The 18841-nt window shown below is 31.6% G+C and overlaps 1 protein-coding gene across 8 annotated transcripts in view; it reads right to left on the bottom strand.

Moving 5' to 3' along the window:
• The window catches only part of LOC127735532 (nuclear hormone receptor HR96-like), a 201069-nt gene that overhangs the window by 135151 nt on the left and 47077 nt on the right, over positions 1–18841 (bottom strand). For all 8 annotated transcript variants that reach the window (XM_052245735.1, XM_052245739.1, XM_052245742.1 and 5 more), the window contains one exon: positions 1120–1175. The gene's annotated coding sequence lies outside the window, so the exon portion shown is untranslated. The remainder of the gene's footprint in view (positions 1–1119; positions 1176–18841) is intronic.

Here is an 18841-nt window from a genome sequence, read left to right as displayed (position 1 = left end):
GACGTGATACCAATATACGACTGCAAAATTTTTTGTGGTTGTATAAAAAGTCAATCGTCCACCATTATAGAACTTGTCCAATATATTGCTGATATTAACCTATAGTATAAGTTTTATAAAAATCTGGCAAGAATTGTACCTGTGAGAGCGCTAACGAGGCCATTTTCCATAAATTTAATATTTCCAAGGGACATAACTCTTTTAAAAAAAGTCGATCGTCCACCATTATAAAACTTGTCCGAGATATTGCTGATATTAACCTATAGTATAAGTTTTATATAAATCGGGCAAGAATTGTACCCGTGAGAGCGCTTATGAGGCCATTTTCCATAAATTTAATATTTCCAAGGGGCACAACTCTTTTAAAAAAGTCGATCGTCCATTATTTTAGAACTTGTCCGAGATATTGAAAAGTTTCTTTGACCCATTTTTGTCTGCGAGTAAGAGGGGAGGGAAGTGGGAGTTAGGGGGAGAGTAGGGAATTGGGAATCAGGGATCCCCTGTCCAACCTCTCAAAATAATCATTCAAGATTTCCTTCTGAGTTGGTAATCATTATTAAATGCCCAAGTTACTCAAAAGGAGATCATGAAACTGTTATCCTTATTCAATAAACAACTAATTAATTCAAACACATACTACTGCTTTGCACTTTCAGAATAACTTGACTGAATAGCACTAGTTAATATTTCTGATATTTTTATTTAAAAAAAAAAACAATATTTTGTTCACTAATTATTTCAATTGAGGGCAAGATCATTGAATAAATATCAATTTTCTAATTCAGGGTCAATCATGTTCATGGGGGTCATTTCATTTCCCTACCCTATATGGAATCTAGAAATGAAAATGATGGTTCAAATTAATATTTTGACATCAGTCGCAGTGAATTTTTGAACATGCATTCCAACACTCATAGTGATCATGCAAAGACCTGTTTGGCATAGTATTGTTTCTGAAAGTAGATGAGATCTGATTGGGAATCTTTAGACAAAAATTGTGAAAGATGAGAGGTTTTTGTAATTTGTAATGTGGGGGATAAGGGGGGAGGGTAATTGAATAAGTAAGGCCAAAAAAAATATTTTGTTCTTATGATGTTTAATAGTATCAATAAAACTTACTGTTTCTTTCAATACAAAATCTTTGTTGTTCTTGACTCCACTGGTTCTAGCTGAATCTAAGAAGTAAAATTGAACAGAATATGAAATAAATGACAGCAATCACAGCATATAATATATTTGTAAATTGTACTTATTAAAGACAGTTTAGTGCATTTGCTAACCCCCTCCCCCTTGGTGGAGCTACATATATGGTTGATGCATAGACCTATTACTACTACAAGTCCAACTCCACATTGCCTTGGTGGCCCCCCCTTTTTTCAAAAATCTAAGATCCGCAGATTACCTTGGTTCAACAATTTTTAGTGACAAAATCTTTTCTGTCAGGTAAGAATTAGTAAAAAAATATTTTGGGATCTTTTTTTCTGAAAAAACTTTTTACAGTGTTTTATCTAGTACATACTACATATTTAGTAAAAACTTGTCATTTAAGTAATTGTAATATCACCCACTTGAGGAAACTTGTCAAAATATGGTAACAATAAAACAATTATTCTACTTAATATCATGCCATTAGGAACTCCACCTTAGGGCTGTCAGGAAGTTAATTATTTAAGAATATATTTAATAAATATATATGCAATTAAATTAAAACACACTGGTTTATTTTCACCTTATCAAGGACACATGTACTTTTACAATGATAAACCAGAATTCGTGACAATGAACAAAATTTGCACTTTAAAAACAATCCCAGTCAAAGTTTAATATTACATGTCCAAAATTTATGATAAGTAGGGGAAAATATATCTGTCCCACCTGACAAACATAGGGGTAAATAAATACACTACTACAATAATCTGTTGTATAATATCTGATAACTTACATAAATATTTATAGATTTATCACTGACACAGATATTCTGCCATTCAAGATGTAAAAGTACAGGTGACCTCAGAAATAATCTACATTATATAACGAAATAGATATATACTTGGAATGTTAACACCTACCTAATAGATCTATACATGTATTACAAATATAAACACCTAAAGACCAGCTTATCCATTTAACTCTATCTTATTCATCTTATCATTTTAACTATGTAAATCACTTCATTTATTTTCAAGTATAGGAGAGTAATTTCTTTAGTTATTAGTGTTTGGTTTAAACAAAATGGATTAGACACAAGTCAGTCCAACTTAGATCTGTTCTCCTAAAATACAATTATTCAATAAAATTTCATAGCATGCAAACATATACTAAATTCATTATTACATAATTCAAATCAAACACCTGTAATTTAAGAGACATATAAACAATCAATATAGAAAAAGGAAAAATAGGAAGAAACCAAAGAGAAATAAAAAAAAGAATGTGTCTTAGGACACGAATGCCCCTGCCCCCCCCCCCCCCCCCTCAAGTTTTGCAATTTTCCAAATTAAAAAGAGACATAACTCTAGAATGGTAAATGACTTACTGCCCAAATTTGAACTCTGTCTGTGTTTTGGTTTGTAGCATTGTGTATGAGTTTCATAAAACTTGGATTAGGAAAACTTAAGTTAAAGTGTGGAACAAAAATGGGAGTACAGACAGAAGGCAGTCAAAGGTAACACTTAATGCCCCCATTGCCAACGGCATAAAAATATGCATCTGTTACTAAATTCTTCCACAAATATAAAGATTTGGTTTTGAAGTGTGGTTGTACCTGTAGAAAACTTATTTTAAACGGGATTGCACATACTCATTTTTACGGCAATATTGTTTACCGTGCCCGGAAATTTAGAAACGATCCTGGTAAACTTATCGATCCTTTAAATAAACTTTTTCTAAAAGGTTACCAATTCAACACTGTAATTAGATCATTAAATATTGTTTTTATTGGTACTGATATTGATTTTGTTATCAGTAAATTAAAAGCAAACTAAATATTATTGTTATATACATATACACATTCATGGATCTACAATCTGTCGATACCTGTATACTGACTGTGCGGTATGGGCTTTGCTCATTGTTGAAGGCCGTACGGTGACCTATAGTTGTTAATTTCTGTGTCATTTGGTCTCTTGTGGAGAGTTGTCTCATTGGCAATCATACCACATCTTCTTTTTTATATATGAGTGTGTGTGTGTGGATCTCTTCATTCCGAGTATACGCATGTTTAAACAATAACCTTTTGGTCTTTTTTTATATAATCAAAAACATTTAAAAAATTATCTTCATTTTGCTCATTTATCATTCTTACTTCCAGATGTTATAATTTCTAGATTCAACACAAAGTCATCTGGTAAACAGTTTAGACTTTTCCTAAGAATATGACGTAAATTTGTATATACATATAAAGGACATTTTAAAGAAGAAATGATTAGCTGAGCATCTAAATTCTATTAAATTAATATTGAGGTTTCTTGGACCAAAGGCATAGTAACTAGGGTGATATACTAAGCCTTGAGCCAATACAGCTAACCTCAATCCAACAGGAATGTACTTAAACATAATACAGGATTAATATGAAACAAGTTTAACATGTGCACACCTCCCCCTTTACCTATCTAGATTAATTGTCTTTAAACTCAAACATACAATAACAGGAGGCTCATAAGAGTTTTTTGTGCACAGTAGATCTTGCATCAATAACTATTTTGCTGTTTATGTATATTAATGTGTGTTTAAACATGCCATTTAAAGATTCTCTCTATCTATCATAGTTTCTGTAAACATGTATAACATGTGCACAAACCTCCCCTTTTACCAATCTTGATTATTTTGTCTTTAAACTAAAACATACAATAACAAGAGACTCCTAAGAGTTTTTGTGTACGGTGTATCAATGACTATTTTGCTGTTTAATGTATTTTAAGCAGTGTTCTCCCCAGAAATTTTGGATAGCATCACGTTTGGCATAAAAAAATAAACTGTCAATGTCATTTGTTGCGTCGCGGCGATGCTCTATTTCCTATAAGTTATGTTTATATTGTTCAATTCATAACTGAGAATACAATTAAAGTATAACAGTTGTTTCAGTTTATTTCTTAAATATTCATTTATAGTTACAGAATTATATTTTTCCTCTTGTCAGAAACTACCAACTAAATATCTAGTACAAAAAAGGATTTTTTTATTTCAAAAAGGAAGAGAAAATATCGTATAGCAATAAAATTTTAATTAAAAAACTATTCTGTTTATCATGTCTATGAAATTCATTGTTTCCTAGGACTCAATGTATTAGTCACAGTTGTTTCTTATCAAAATGATATATATTTTTAACAAAGATAAGCTACTTTAATCAGTATATTGAAATAATGCATTTACAAAATGAATACATTTATGATTTAGCAAGGAGATCTAACAAATAGTCTGTTAATGCATGTGGAAAGCGTAGTTTTCTCTTTTGGGATCATTATTATTCTGTCAGCTGTGCCATTTGTGCGTCTGTAGTTATTATCGTAAAAATGCGGTTTTGGTCATAGCTGGTCTGCTTCCGATTAATCCCGCATTTGATCTGTAGTTTGTACAAATAATTCAATGGCGGTTGAAGAAAAAAAAAAAAAGAAAATAAACAACGTTTGACCAGCGATTAGGAATGAATATGATGCTATTAATGCAATAAATGGATGAAACATTAACTGAAGGCAATTTTGATCACTTTCTTATGAAGTATCAAACTTATTTTGCCGAAAATCAAAATGTTTAATATACGCTCTCGAGTAACAAGTACCGGAAGGGAAAGAAAATACTTCTTTAAACGTTGTTAGTTTGAAATAAATACGACTAAACCTCTTGTCTAAAGAAATAAATCGTTTATATCTTTGAATTTCTTTACTTATAAATGAAAAATTGCTGTTTAATCGACATGAAAATAATTGCCTAATTGTACAACTTGTTTTGGTCAGCCAGTTTGTCAACAACGACGTACCCCTCATAGTTTTTTTCTTCTCTTAGAAGACGGTTATGCCATGATGCAAATGTAGATTTGGAATTGTTTATGATTTTCTGATTACATTTTCTCGATGTCAAAATTTGCGATTGGACCACGTGTTACTAGTTATGTCATAAGTGTCAGCTTGGGGTTTTCGTATCCAAACAGTTATCACCCAAAGGGCAAATAACACCTATTTAATCACTCTCAATTGCCTGTTTTGTCCTACTTGAAAGGATTACAATTAAAGGTGATATAATTTTTATGATCACAAGCGGTAATTAGATGAAAGTTATTTTGCTGTTTATTATATATTAATATGTGTTTAAACATGTCATTTAAAGTTTCTCTCTATCTAACATAGTTTCTGTGAAAAAAAAACTTTAAAAACATTGGTAAAAATCATCTTTCGAGGGAAATAACACCTATAAGGAATCAATTAACGATTTCGGTCATGTTGACTAACTATTTGTAGGGTTTACTTTTCTGAACATTTTTGAAGTTTCTCTTTATCTATCATAGTTTCTGCAAAAGACTTGTAAAAATGAATGAAATTGTCTTTCAAGGGTAATAACTCTAATAAGGGTTTAGTTGACAATTCCTGAGCCATGTTGAATTATACGCCATTCAAACTTTCTGTCTATCTATCATAGTTCTGAAGAAAAAAAAATTAAATTTAATAATAATAGTCTTTCAAGGGCAATAACTAATGTAGGTGATTAATTTACAATTTCGGTCCTAGACTTATTGATAGATCTTACTTAGATAAACATTTTTGCTGTTTAAAATTCCTGTCTTATTATCTGTAATAGTTTTCAAGATAACAACCAAAAACTGAGAAATTTCATAAAGATTATAATTTCAGGGGCAATAACTCCAAAATTGGTTGTCTGATTTGACCAAAAATTTCTCTAAAAATTGATAGTGACCTGCTGATCATTTTTACCCCATGTCAGATGCTCTAACTGCTTTAGTTTTTGAGGTGCAAGCCAAAAACTGCATTTTATCCCCCTATGTTCCATTTTTACCCATGGCGGCCATGTTTGTTGACTGACCAGAATAATAAACACAAACTTTATACTACATACCAAAGGTTTACAATAACGGATGCCGATCGATGACAACGACGGATGCCAAGTGATGGCAATAGCTGATTTGGCCATTAGGGCCAGGTGAGCTAAAAATCTAATGAAATAAATGCATCTCCTTAAATTTGTATGAATGTTTAGTAGATGCAACAGCATACCATATTCCAATTGCAACAGTTATTACAAAGATGTTGTGATCAGTAATATACATTCCAATCCATGATTCCCAAATTCTAGCCATTAACAATGGAAAGTCTGTTTGCTGAACTAAAATACAGGGAAAGATATAAATAATAATCTGATTGGCCAATAGTATCAAAAGACCTATTTTTAGCAGATAAAAGAGCCTATGTCGCTCACCTAGGTCTATGTTGATCTTGTATTGCTGATTGTTTTGTCTGTTTAGTTTCTCTCTATCTTCTTTAGTTTTTGCTCAAAACACAAAAGAGGGGGAAAAAATCCTTATTTAAGGTCAATCGCTCCTATAAAGAGGGACAGTCTACTAACTATATCGGCAAACTTTGACTTAAATGTAGATCTTGACTAGCTAGTCATTTTTGCTATTTAAAATTTCTATTTAACTATTTTAATTTTTTATCATATAAGGCAAAACACAAAAAAAATGGTAAATTCGTCATTATCATATAAGGCAATAACTCAAATAAGGTGTCGTCGGACAATTTCCTCTAAATTTTCTTAATTGTAGATCTTGGTTTCCTATTTATTTTTGCTAAATTAAGTTTCTATCTATCTATTATAATTTTTAAAATATAAGGCAAAAACACAAAAAATTAGTAAAAATCGTCATCAAAGGGCAATAACTCTAATAAGGAGTCGACTGTTGATTTCGACCATTACAGACTTATTAGTAGATCTTACCTTGCTGATTATTTTTGCAACATAAAATTTCTGTCTATCTATTATATTTTCAAGATAATAGGCAAAAATGAAAAAAATTGGTAAAATTTGTCATTTTAGGGCAATAACTCCTATAAGAAGTCCCCTGACAGTTTTGACGTACATGAACAATTGGTAGAGCTCAACATTCTGAACATTTTTTTGCCCCTGTCAGATTTTCTCTATTTATAACAGTTTTCAAAATAAGACAAAAATTGCATTTTACCCCTATGTTCTATTTTTAGCCATGTCGTCCATCTTGATTGGCAGGCGGGGTCATTGGACATATTTTATAAACTAGATACCCCAATGATGATTGTGGCCAAATTTGGTTAAATTAGATCCAGTAGTTTCAGAGGAGAAGATTTTTGTAAAAGTTAACAGAAGACGACGCCGGACCCCAAGTGATACGTCAATTTGTCAATGTTGTAAATGATGTCAGAGCTTAATGAATTAGAGGCACAAAGTATCATGAGAAATTCTGTATTTTTATTGACTATTTAGTTAAGAAGTTAAGAAAAATTTTACTTGTTCAATAAGACAAGTGCATTGAAGCTAAGTTGGTTGTCCTAATGTGAGTTTCACTTGTCTCAGACAATTTGACAACTGTTAATGTCAAACTATGTTGTAACGCAATTGGGTAGAAAATATCAAAGGTCTATCTTATGTACTTGAACTGAAATATAAAACTAAAATCAGAAAAAATAATGAAACATCTCCCTGCCTTGGATGATTGAAAAACAGCAAAAAATTGTGATATGTTTCAGGCAAAACAAAACTATGCAGACTTGAAATGATATTACATCCTCACCTATGCAACCATAATAAGCTATTAAGTTGATGTCAAATCTGTTTGGTAATTGTTTGTTGTTACTATTTTTACTTTCGATCATAATTAGGAAATAATCTGTTTACTTCATTGAATTTTGTAAAGTCAGTAATTCTAATTATTTTGCAGCATTTTTTGCAATCAACACAATGTATAACACCCTACCTATAGACCCCCATCTCCAAGTATGACTCCTGCCAATAAAAGTACATTAACATTCCACCTTGAGAGGTATAAAACGACCTTGTTTATAGTATATATAGAACATAAATATCTTTCTAATGTATATACCTACATCCAATAATTTCAAATTCATCTTAAAACTTTGTCAACAATAGATGAAAGGTTTTAGGGAATTTGAAATTGAGATTAGTTGTTTATATGGAGATGTTTATGCAGAGTCAGAGAAGGAATTTTTTATGATTTATCTCTGTATCATGAATCTTTAAGAAAAGACAATTGCTTCCATAGTCCTGTTGATAAGTATTTTCAACATTAAAAGCTACTTTTAACAATGACTTATATAGATATCATATATCATTAAAAATTATTTAGAAGGACATGTTGGGAGTTTTAGAAGTTTGGATTATTGTAAAATCTGGAACAACCTGTTGCTTTTATTTGCTAAGTGCCAATGCTAATTCAGGAATATTCAATATTGTTAAAATGATAAACATTTATTTTACGGGTACAAGTGAAAGGGGAGTTTCACAGATAACAGATATGTATGTTCCAATTGTCGTAACTACAATCCAGTCCCCTTTTCCCTGAATGTGACCTACCGAATTAGACTATCAACAGGTTTGTATTAACATGAGCACTACGACTGGTGCCACAGGTTGAGCAGGATCTGCTTACACTGTTGGAGCTCCTAAGATCACCCCAAGTTTTTAGTGGGGTTTGTTTTGCTCAGTCTTTGTTTTTCTATGTTATGTTTTGTGTACTGTTGTTTGACTGTTTTTCTTTTTCTTTTTTAGTCATTGTGTTGTCAGTTTATTTTCGACTTATGAGTTTGAATTTCCCTTTGGTACTCCTTCGCCTCTCTGACTTCTTCTTCAACTTATTTGAGAAAAATATTATCCCTAACTGTTATTTAACCTTAGGGTGAGAAAAGAAAATGTGTGTTTACATGAAGTTCTATTGCTTCACTCCTTTTATAATGCATTAGAAGAAAACAAATTATTTACCTCCTATTTCTGTTGAATTATGTCCTGTATTCAATACTGTGGAATGTTCCATGTTAAAATAAACCAAGATCCATTACATCACACTTAGTTATATAAACCCCCACCACCACACATTTAACACTCAAGTCATAAAATAGTTGACGCAGAAAAATAAATTGTGGTGAAATTGGAACAAAATTCAAAAAGACTTCTATATTTTTGTATTAGAAATAGTTTAATTATTTCATTAGCAATGAATTTCTCTTCAAATAACTCTTTCTTGATCAAATAGTTCAATAAAATATTTATTGATCTTAAAAATCAATGCAAATGTCTACTTTCATTTATTTTCTTACCAAGAATGTCCTTTTTCTAGCTAACATGTTAATAGCAAAACTATGTCAGTTCTAATATGGAGTGGTATATTTGAAAATTCTAATGTATTATTTAGACCTTAGTTTAGAAAATTACTCAACAAAGCAAAAATTTCTAATCATAAAAAGGGTTCCTCGGCATGCAAAGATATTAACAAAATAAACAAACAGTCAAAACATATTAACAGACAATGTTTAATATTACTTTATTTGCATCATTGGTCTTAAGCGATTCAAACCACGATTACCAATTCATATAACTAGTTGTTTCTATCTTTAGCTTCTTCACAGCATAAAGTCATACAGTACTTCTACAGCATGTCATGACGTAACAGAACTCGTTCAAATGAAACTGATTACCATGAATATTCAAATTCAAACAATTTTTTTTTTATTCTTTTAAACATTTTTCATTGATCATTGTCAAAGATATTTTCTCACTTTTACTCTAAGGACTTAAGAGCAAAAAAGTGAATAAACATTACTGTGTATATTGATGTTTTTTAGCCTCAATAACAGCAAGCAGACGATTAACTCAGATAATCGTTAGAAAAAACGCCTACATCCTTATAAAGTACCAAGTTACTTGGCTTTAAAAACTAGAGGCCTTCTTTAAATCCTTACTATTCACTTTCAACTTTACAATTTTTCAACATTAATTTTCAAAGGATAATAATCTAGTCTACGACTTTAGAACAAAACTCCTACTTTTAATAATAGATCAGTAAAATAAAGATAATAACAATTACCTTTTACAAAGATTTTTTTCACTCATAAACATGTATTATAAATTGATATAAGAGGAGAAGATGGTGCACCATTGTTTTATTTAGAGGCAATGAAAAACCATAAGAAAAACAGATAACGCCATGGCCAAAAAAACACCTAAAATAGCCAAAAAAACAGTCCATTAAATACTACACAGAAAACTAAGGATTGAGCAAAATGAACAGCACAAAGAAACCTTGAGTATTATAATGAGTCCAGTTTGGAAAGCAGTTCCTGCTCCACTAAAGTGGCACCTGTCAAGTTGCTTAAGGATGTACTTAGGTGAAATTAAAAAAATATAGAATTTAAAATTGATACTGTAAGTCAGAAGAGCATTAGTTAAGGAACAAAATAAGCTAAAATATTGATAGGTTATGGAGCTCCTTTTCGAGATATTTAATTTTTAAAAAATGGCTGACTCGGACTTTTACCTTATATTTGCATTGGTATTATTTGGGTCTTAAATCAAAAGAAAAGAAATCTAGAACCTGCTTAAATTTTGGTAAATGACCTTTTATGAGTTATTAAAGTCTTATATGAAAAGAAAAATTGGTGTTATGGGGCAAAATATTTTACCCTGTATCATAGGAAAAAAACCAAGGAGTCCAAACATCTGACAAAAATTCCTAAACCTGACCTAAGTACATCCTTAAGGCTAGTAAATTTCCAGTGACGTCCTGTACCAGTATTTTGTAAAATCACAAGATAAGAAGAAGGACAGGGTTGTGACAATAATCAGTTGAAAATATATATATTTGGATACATCCAATTACATTAATCTATATTCTCCTGACACAAGTCCACTAACTCCTGATCAAATGTTATTATAAACAGAAATCCAATGTTTGACATTGGCCAATATATAAAATAACATATAACCCATCATGAGAGGGTGATAGCACAGATATTGTAACCCCCTTAAAAAAAACATTGTCAACTGAGGAAAACCCAAGGTTGATAAACTTTTATTGAGGGGTTAATAATCACACTTTCAGCCATGTGTTATTTACTGAATTTTCTGTTATTATTGTCTTTTAAATTATTGATTTATGACTAAATTATTGTATTTTAATTATTCACTATTCATTGCTCTGCATAAAGAAGCTAAAATTTGGTGGCTGACATAAGAAAATGTCTGGCTTGCTACAATATTTGGTGACTGACATACGGTACTAAAATGTCTGGCCTGCTACAATATTTGGTGACTGACATACTAAAATGTCTGGCTTGCTACAATATTTGGTGACTGACAAACTAAAATGTCTGGCCTGCTACAATATTTGGTGGCTGACATACTAAAATGTCTGGCCTGCTGCAATATTTGATATCTGACATACTAAAATGTTTGGCTTGCTACAATATTTGATGGCTGACATACTAAAATGTTTGGCTAAATTTGCTACAATATTTGATATCTGACATACTAAAATGTCTGGCCTGCTGCAATATTTGATATCTGACATACTAAAATGTTTGGCTTGCTACAATATTTGATGGTTGACATACTAAAATGTCTGGCCTGTTGCAATATTTGGTGACTGACATACTAAAATGTCTGGCTTGCTACAATATTTGGTGACTGACATACTAAAATGTCTGGCCTGCTACAATATTTGGTGGCTGACATACTAAAATGTCTGGCCTGCTGCAATATTTGATATCTGACATACTAAAATGTTTGGCTTGCTACAATATTTGATGACTGACATACTAAAATGTTTGGCTTGCTACAATATTTGATATCTGACATACTAAAATGTCTGGCCTGCTGCAATATTTGATAGCTGACATACTAAAATGTTTGGCTTGCTACAATATTTGATGGTTGACATACTAAAATGTCTGGCCTGTTGCAATATTTGATGGTTGACATACTAAAATGTTTGGCTTGCTACAATATTTGGTGACTGACATACTAAAATGTCTTGGCTGCTACAATATTTGGTGACTGACATACTAAAATGTCTGGCCTGCTACAATATTTGGTGGCTGACATACTAAAATGTCTGGCCTGCTGCAATATTTGATATCTGACATACTAAAATGTTTGGCTTGCTACAATATTTGATGGCTGACATACTAAAATGTTTGGCTAAATTTGCTACAATATTTGATATCTGACATACTAAAATGTCTGGCCTGCTGCAATATTTGATATCTGACATACTAAAATGTTTGGCTTGCTACAATATTTGATGGTTGACATACTAAAATGTCTGGCCTGTTGCAATATTTGATGGTTGAAATACTAAAATGTTTGGCTTGCTACAATATTTGGTGACTGACATACTAAAATGTCTGGCCTGCTACAATATTTGGTGACTGACATACTAAAATGTCTGGCTTGCTACAATATTTGGTGACTGACAAACTAAAATGTCTGGCCTGCTACAATATTTGGTGGCTGACATACTAAAATGTCTGGCCTGCTGCAATATTTGATATCTGACACACTAAAATGTTTGGCTTGCTACAATATTTGATGACTGACATACAAAATGTTTGGCTTGCTACAATATTTGATATCTGACATACTAAAATGTCTGGCCTGCTGTAATATTTGATAGCTGACATACTAAAATGTTTGGCTTGCTACAATATTTGATGGTTGACATACTAAAATGTCTGGCCTGTTGCAATATTTGATGGTTGACATACTAAAATGTTTGGCTTGCTACAATATTTGGTGACTGACATACTAAAATGTCTGGGCTGCTACAATTTTTGGTGAATGACATACTAAAATGTCTGGCTTTCTACAATATTTGGTGACTGACATACTAAAATGTCTGGCCTGCTACAATATTTGGTGGCTGACATACAAAAATGTCTGGCTTGCTACAATATTTGGTGACTGACATACTAAAATGTCTGGCTTGCTACAATATTTGGTGACTGACATACTAAAATGTCTGGCTTGCTACAATATTTGGTGACTGACATACTAAAATATCTGGCTTGCTACAATATTTGGTGACTGAATACTAAAATGATTGGCTTGCTGCAATATTTGGTGACTGACATATTAAATTGTCTGGCCAATGCATCAATATTTGATGGTTGACATACTAAAATATGTCTGGCCTGCTGCAATATTTGATGACTGACATACTAAAATTTCTGGCTTGCTACAATACTTGGTGGCTGACATACTAAAATATCTGGCTTGGCCAATATTTGATAGCTGACATACTAAAATGTCTGGCTTGCTTCAATATTTGGTGACTGACCCCAATTCAGGTGGACACAACATAATACACAAACTAAATGACTTTTTCTACACATGTATCTGAAGCAGCTACTACAAATATATTTTAAATACTGGTCTGTCATAAAATGAACAAGAAACAATTAAGTTGTACAGTTTTATAATTTACACTTAATCGATACTGGAAGGACTGACAAAATCCATGTTTTTGCTTTGGGAGCAGTTCAAAGGATCTTTATCCAGGACTTTAGAATTTTCCCGCCTAACTTACTTGAGCGAAGGGAAAAAACTCAGATTCACTATTCAAACATTATTTCTTGTTATATAATTGTAAAAAAATTACGAATCGCTATAAAGAATGGAATGATCTTTGAATTATTAAGATAATTGTATATGACAAACTATTTAATTTGTGAAAGTATCAAAAAACGTGTGAAAGATGTATGAGTGTTAATAACAAGTTATAATTTGGGATTTTATATCGATTTCTTTCCAAAAATCATTGTTAAATAAATATGTTGATCAATGCCTCAAAGAACAAATTGAACAATCAGTTGGTTCATCAAAAAACAATTGAAATGTATTTTTTTATGTATTATTAAAGAAAAATCAATGACCTTACAAGTAACATGAATATTGATGATTTTCAACACATATCTTGTGATGTTTTTTTTAATCCAAGATGGCAAAAGACACCCATACTAGCAGTTCCTAATTTTTTGTCTATGTACATGTAAAACATAAACACATCTTTTGCTATGAATGAAAATTAAATGCAGTGTAACATTAGTGCAGGTGACTCTAATATTAAATTGAAAGTTAATAAGGAAAGTGAACAAATCTTACCATTATTACCAAGCGCCTGAAGTGTCAAAAAATTTAGTGATATTGTCATTGTCTTAAACTTATTTAACATATAGTTTTCGTTTTCACCTACACAAATTATAAAGTAAATGAATGAAAGGTCATGCTCTTCTGTTTGTTAACACCTGTCCAAATATGGTCAATATGTTGCCCCCATAACATTGCACATGATTTCTGAATATGGAAATATATTAGGCCAAAAAAAAATATATGTCTGTTTAAGGTTACATACTTTAAAAAAATAGGGTAGGTAGGTCGGTATTTCCATTTTATTTTATTTTTTCATTTTATTTTTTGTGACATAATTTTGAGTCTTGTCGTGGTCTGAGTTGATCATGGGCCGAGTTTACCCGTATTTTTAATGATTGGATTATTTCCCTTGGTAATTGGTTGGAAAAAAATGGCGGCAAAGTGTTTATTTCATCACACGAGTTGCAAATTTCCTTAAATCAGTCTTTTTCACCAGTTTCATTAAATGATATCTGTACAGCTAACATGTGGTTTAAAGGAGGAAGATGGGGACTCAATAGAGGAAAGGAGAGAAGTCAAGCGGCATCATAATGGAGGAAAGGGTAGGCATCAAATGGCATCATTATGGAGAAAAGGGGAGGCTTCAAATGGTGTCATCATGGAGGAAAGGGGGATGCATTGAATCGCTCCCATTGGGAGGAAAGGGAGAGGCACCAAAAGGCATCATTATTGGGAAGGATGAGGCATCAAAAGGCATCATTATGGAGGAAAGGAGGTGTTAAAATGTGTCATAATGGAGGAAAGATTTAAAGAAAGAGTAATTTTAAAGCTGTTCTTCTTTTAGAACAGTTGCTGTATGATCTTCAATGATGGAATAGAGTACTCAAACCTTTAACAGTAAAATCTTATTTTTCGTCCATGTAATACCAAAAAACAATTTTTGCTATGAATGTAAACATGACCAAGCGTCTGAATTGTCATTTAAATTTAGTGTTGTTGGCATTGTCTAAACCTAATATAAAATATAATTATCGTTTTCTCCTATGAGTATTATAAAGTAAATGAATGAAAAAGGTCATGGTCAGTTGTTTGTTAACACCTTTTTCCATGACATTGCACATGATTTCTGAATGTAGCAGTATTATACATCTTTCCAAATATGGTCAATATGTTTGCTCCATGACCTTGCATATGACTTCTGAAAGTAGAAGTATTACACCTTTCCAAATATGGTCAATGTGTTTGCTCCATGACATTGCACATGATTTCTGAATGTAGAAGTATTACACCTTTCCAAATATGGTCAATGTGTTTGCTCCATGACCTTGCACATGATTTCTGAATGTGGAAGTATTACATCTTTCCAAATATGGTCAATGTGTTTGCTCCATGACCTTGCACATGATTTCTGAATGTAGAAGTATTACACTTCTGACCTAGTGGTCATAATTCTAGAACGATTATTGTACTCAGACTCAGAATTCAACCAATCAAAATATTTGATTTGAATTTCGAGCACAAATTTTGTACTCTGAGTATTGAGTATAGTTTTACGACCAAGAGCCCTGGACAACATACAGCAGTAACATTACATCCAATTAGAAATCAGTCTTTTTCACTAGTTTCATTAAATGGTATCTGTACAGCTAACATGGGGGTTTTAAGGAGGCAGTTGGGCACTCAAAAGAAAATAATGCTTAGTAAATACTTAACTAAATTGAATAATACTATTTGTTTATGTATGTATCAATTATTAGTCACAAATTACATTAATTATAGGTTATGTTGACCAAATGTCTTTAAAATGTTTTACATTGGAAGAAATTATATACTGGTGGGGCATACATATTAACTATATAAATATTTATTGATATAGTAAAGCTGTTGCTAAAAGATTTTTTCATAAGAAAATAACTATCACATTAAGCTGACAATAAGTATACATTAAATTTGTAAAACTGTGTTCAGACACTTTGTAGTATGTTTTAATATTAATACCACCTTTTGTTTATGACAATTGCAGGAACACTGTGTTAAATTCTTTGATTATGGATTGGTCAAATATAACTTAAGTGATTGTATCAAAACCTTGAGGTCAATAAAGGAAAGTGAGTTCAGACCTAAGAAATCTTTTAAAACCTCATCTATAACACATCAACTGCTAAACAATTGCCATAGCCACAGAAAAACTCAGAATACAACAGTACTATCACAAGACAGAAAAAAGAATTCTATGTGAACTTATAACCACCAAGAGAAAACTATGATGCAACACTACTTAAATCTAAAGTAATTACTGTAACATGGTATAAATTGCAAGCAAAGTATTAATGGAATCATGACAATAGAACAAAATCGTTTCTAACTGAAGTTGTATGATTTTATAGAATGATAAGTAAAATCTTATTGAAACATCTCTATTTTATTGAGTTTTAGAACTGGATGCTATAGAAAATATATCCTTGTCATTTTCTATCAATTCTCAAATGTCCACATTTCTATTGAAATTTGTTAAATTGAATCAGCCCGTACATGTAAAAACCTTATCTCTATCTTCTTTATCCATGTAATTATTATTGGTTCTATTATAGAATAAAGAGCTGCACCATGAGCACATGATACGCCCATCAAATTTTCAAAGAATAAAGTTCCATAACTCCTCAATCTCATTTCAGAAATTTATAAAAAAAACTTAAGGGAGGTTATTTTAATAGATATCAACCAATCACCAAAGTTTCATGAAAACTGCTCAAAGCACTTTTGAGTTATTGTCCAAAAACTTGAAAATCCCCCTTTTTTAATGAATAAAACCCCATAACTCGGAAACGTAAAATCTAAAATTTATAAAAATCGACAGGAGAGCACGTCAATATATATGAACCAGTCAACAAAGTTTCATGAAAACTGCTCAAAGCACTTTTGAGTTATTGTCCGAAAACTGGAAAATTCCCCTTTTTTAATGAATAATACCCCATAACTCGGAAACGTAAAATTAAAAATTAATGAAAATTTAAAGGGAGCTCACGTCAATAGATATAAACAATTCACTAAAGTTTCATGCAAATTGGTTATAGCATTTTTGAGTTATTGTCCGACATGTGATGAAGGACAGACGGACGGACAGAGGGACTGACTGACAGACGGACAGACGGACAAAGGTATACCATAATACGTCCCGTAAACGGGTGTATAAAAACAAAGGATATAGGGTATCCATCCAATTGACACAAAATCAGTACATACACAACAAAAAACACAAAAAGCAAAGGAACAGCGCTTTTATTGCTGTTCTTCAACACAGTGAGGCTTTCAACACGGAGCAAAAAACTCTCACCTCACTGCAAGTTTAAGACGGCCCCTAGCACTGGTTTGAGCAGAATTCTTTGCAAATTGATTAGTATAGACTTTGTAAGATGTATCACCACCAAATCCAGCCCAGTCAAAAAAGAACATACTGGAAAGTAAGTACATATTTAAAACAAAATAGTTCCTACGCATAGGTGTAAACTATATAGAATATAGTTTGATTGTTAAGGTATCAAATTAAAGATGAAGGACTATGTTTTGTTTGATTTTGAAAGCAAAATGAAAATGATTTTACTATCTGTTGGTCATATCATCCACTTATTAATTCAACCAAAGTTAACAATAATGAACAAGAATGTGTGTTCATAGGACATTATGCCCCTCTCACATTATCATGTGTCCATGTTCAGTAAACCCTGAAGTCTGAGTCAAACCTATCTTGACAAATATCATTAAAAGTTCACATCATAATGAACATGTGTATTAAGTTTTATTAAGCTGATGAGACCACATATCAATGCTAACTACTTTAAAACAAAACTGTAACCTGATACTTAATGGACAGACAGACAGACAGACAGACAGACAGACAGACAGCAGACAGACAGCAGACAGACAGACAGACAGACAGACAGACACATAGGCTGTAAAAATAATGCCCCATAGGCAGGGTATATAAATGTAAAATATTTGGTTGAAACATAGGATATACTGAAACAACACACAGGAATATAGGCAATATATTAACCCTTTCCTCCCTGGAGAATTATTTTAATATACATGTAGTTATTTTGCATACGATATTACAATAAAATGCTGAAAATTAGCGGACTTTAATGAAAAAATTTGTAAGGGTTCCGCGGAACCCAGTGTCTCGCCTACTTTTGCTGTTGTCTATGTTTTCAGTGTGATAGGGGAATGCACATAATAGATTTACAGTTAATGAAATAAAATGTTTGAAATGTATGAAAAAAGTTATGCTTGTAAAAAATGAATACAGTATGTAATCAAACTATAGATTATAAAAGAGTTGAAACATAAATTTATTGAATGAACAAATGATAAAGAAGATAATTTTTACATTGCTTGATGATTTATCCCTTAATTCATCAGTAAAAATGCATGTAAATAGAAGATGCAATTGTAAAATTATAAAAATAATGAACTGGATTTTAAAATTTTTTAAACTTTAACCACAGAGTGACTGTATTGTTAACTGGCAGAAAACTAAGTCTATTTATAAGTAAAATACGGATAAACATGATATTTTTTTTACAAAATTTACTTCTGGATACTATCTTATGATCATAAACAAGCTTCTGTCCAAGTTTGGTAGAAATCCAGCATATTTTAAGAAAGTTATCAAAATTTTAAAAACTTTAACCACAGAGTG

The sequence above is a fragment of the Mytilus californianus genome, unplaced genomic scaffold, assembly GCF_021869535.1.
Source record: "Mytilus californianus isolate M0D057914Y unplaced genomic scaffold, xbMytCali1.0.p SCAF_3, whole genome shotgun sequence".
Taxonomy (NCBI): Eukaryota; Metazoa; Mollusca; class Bivalvia; order Mytilida; family Mytilidae; genus Mytilus; species Mytilus californianus.
This window is presented reverse-complemented; position numbering and strand designations above follow the sequence as displayed.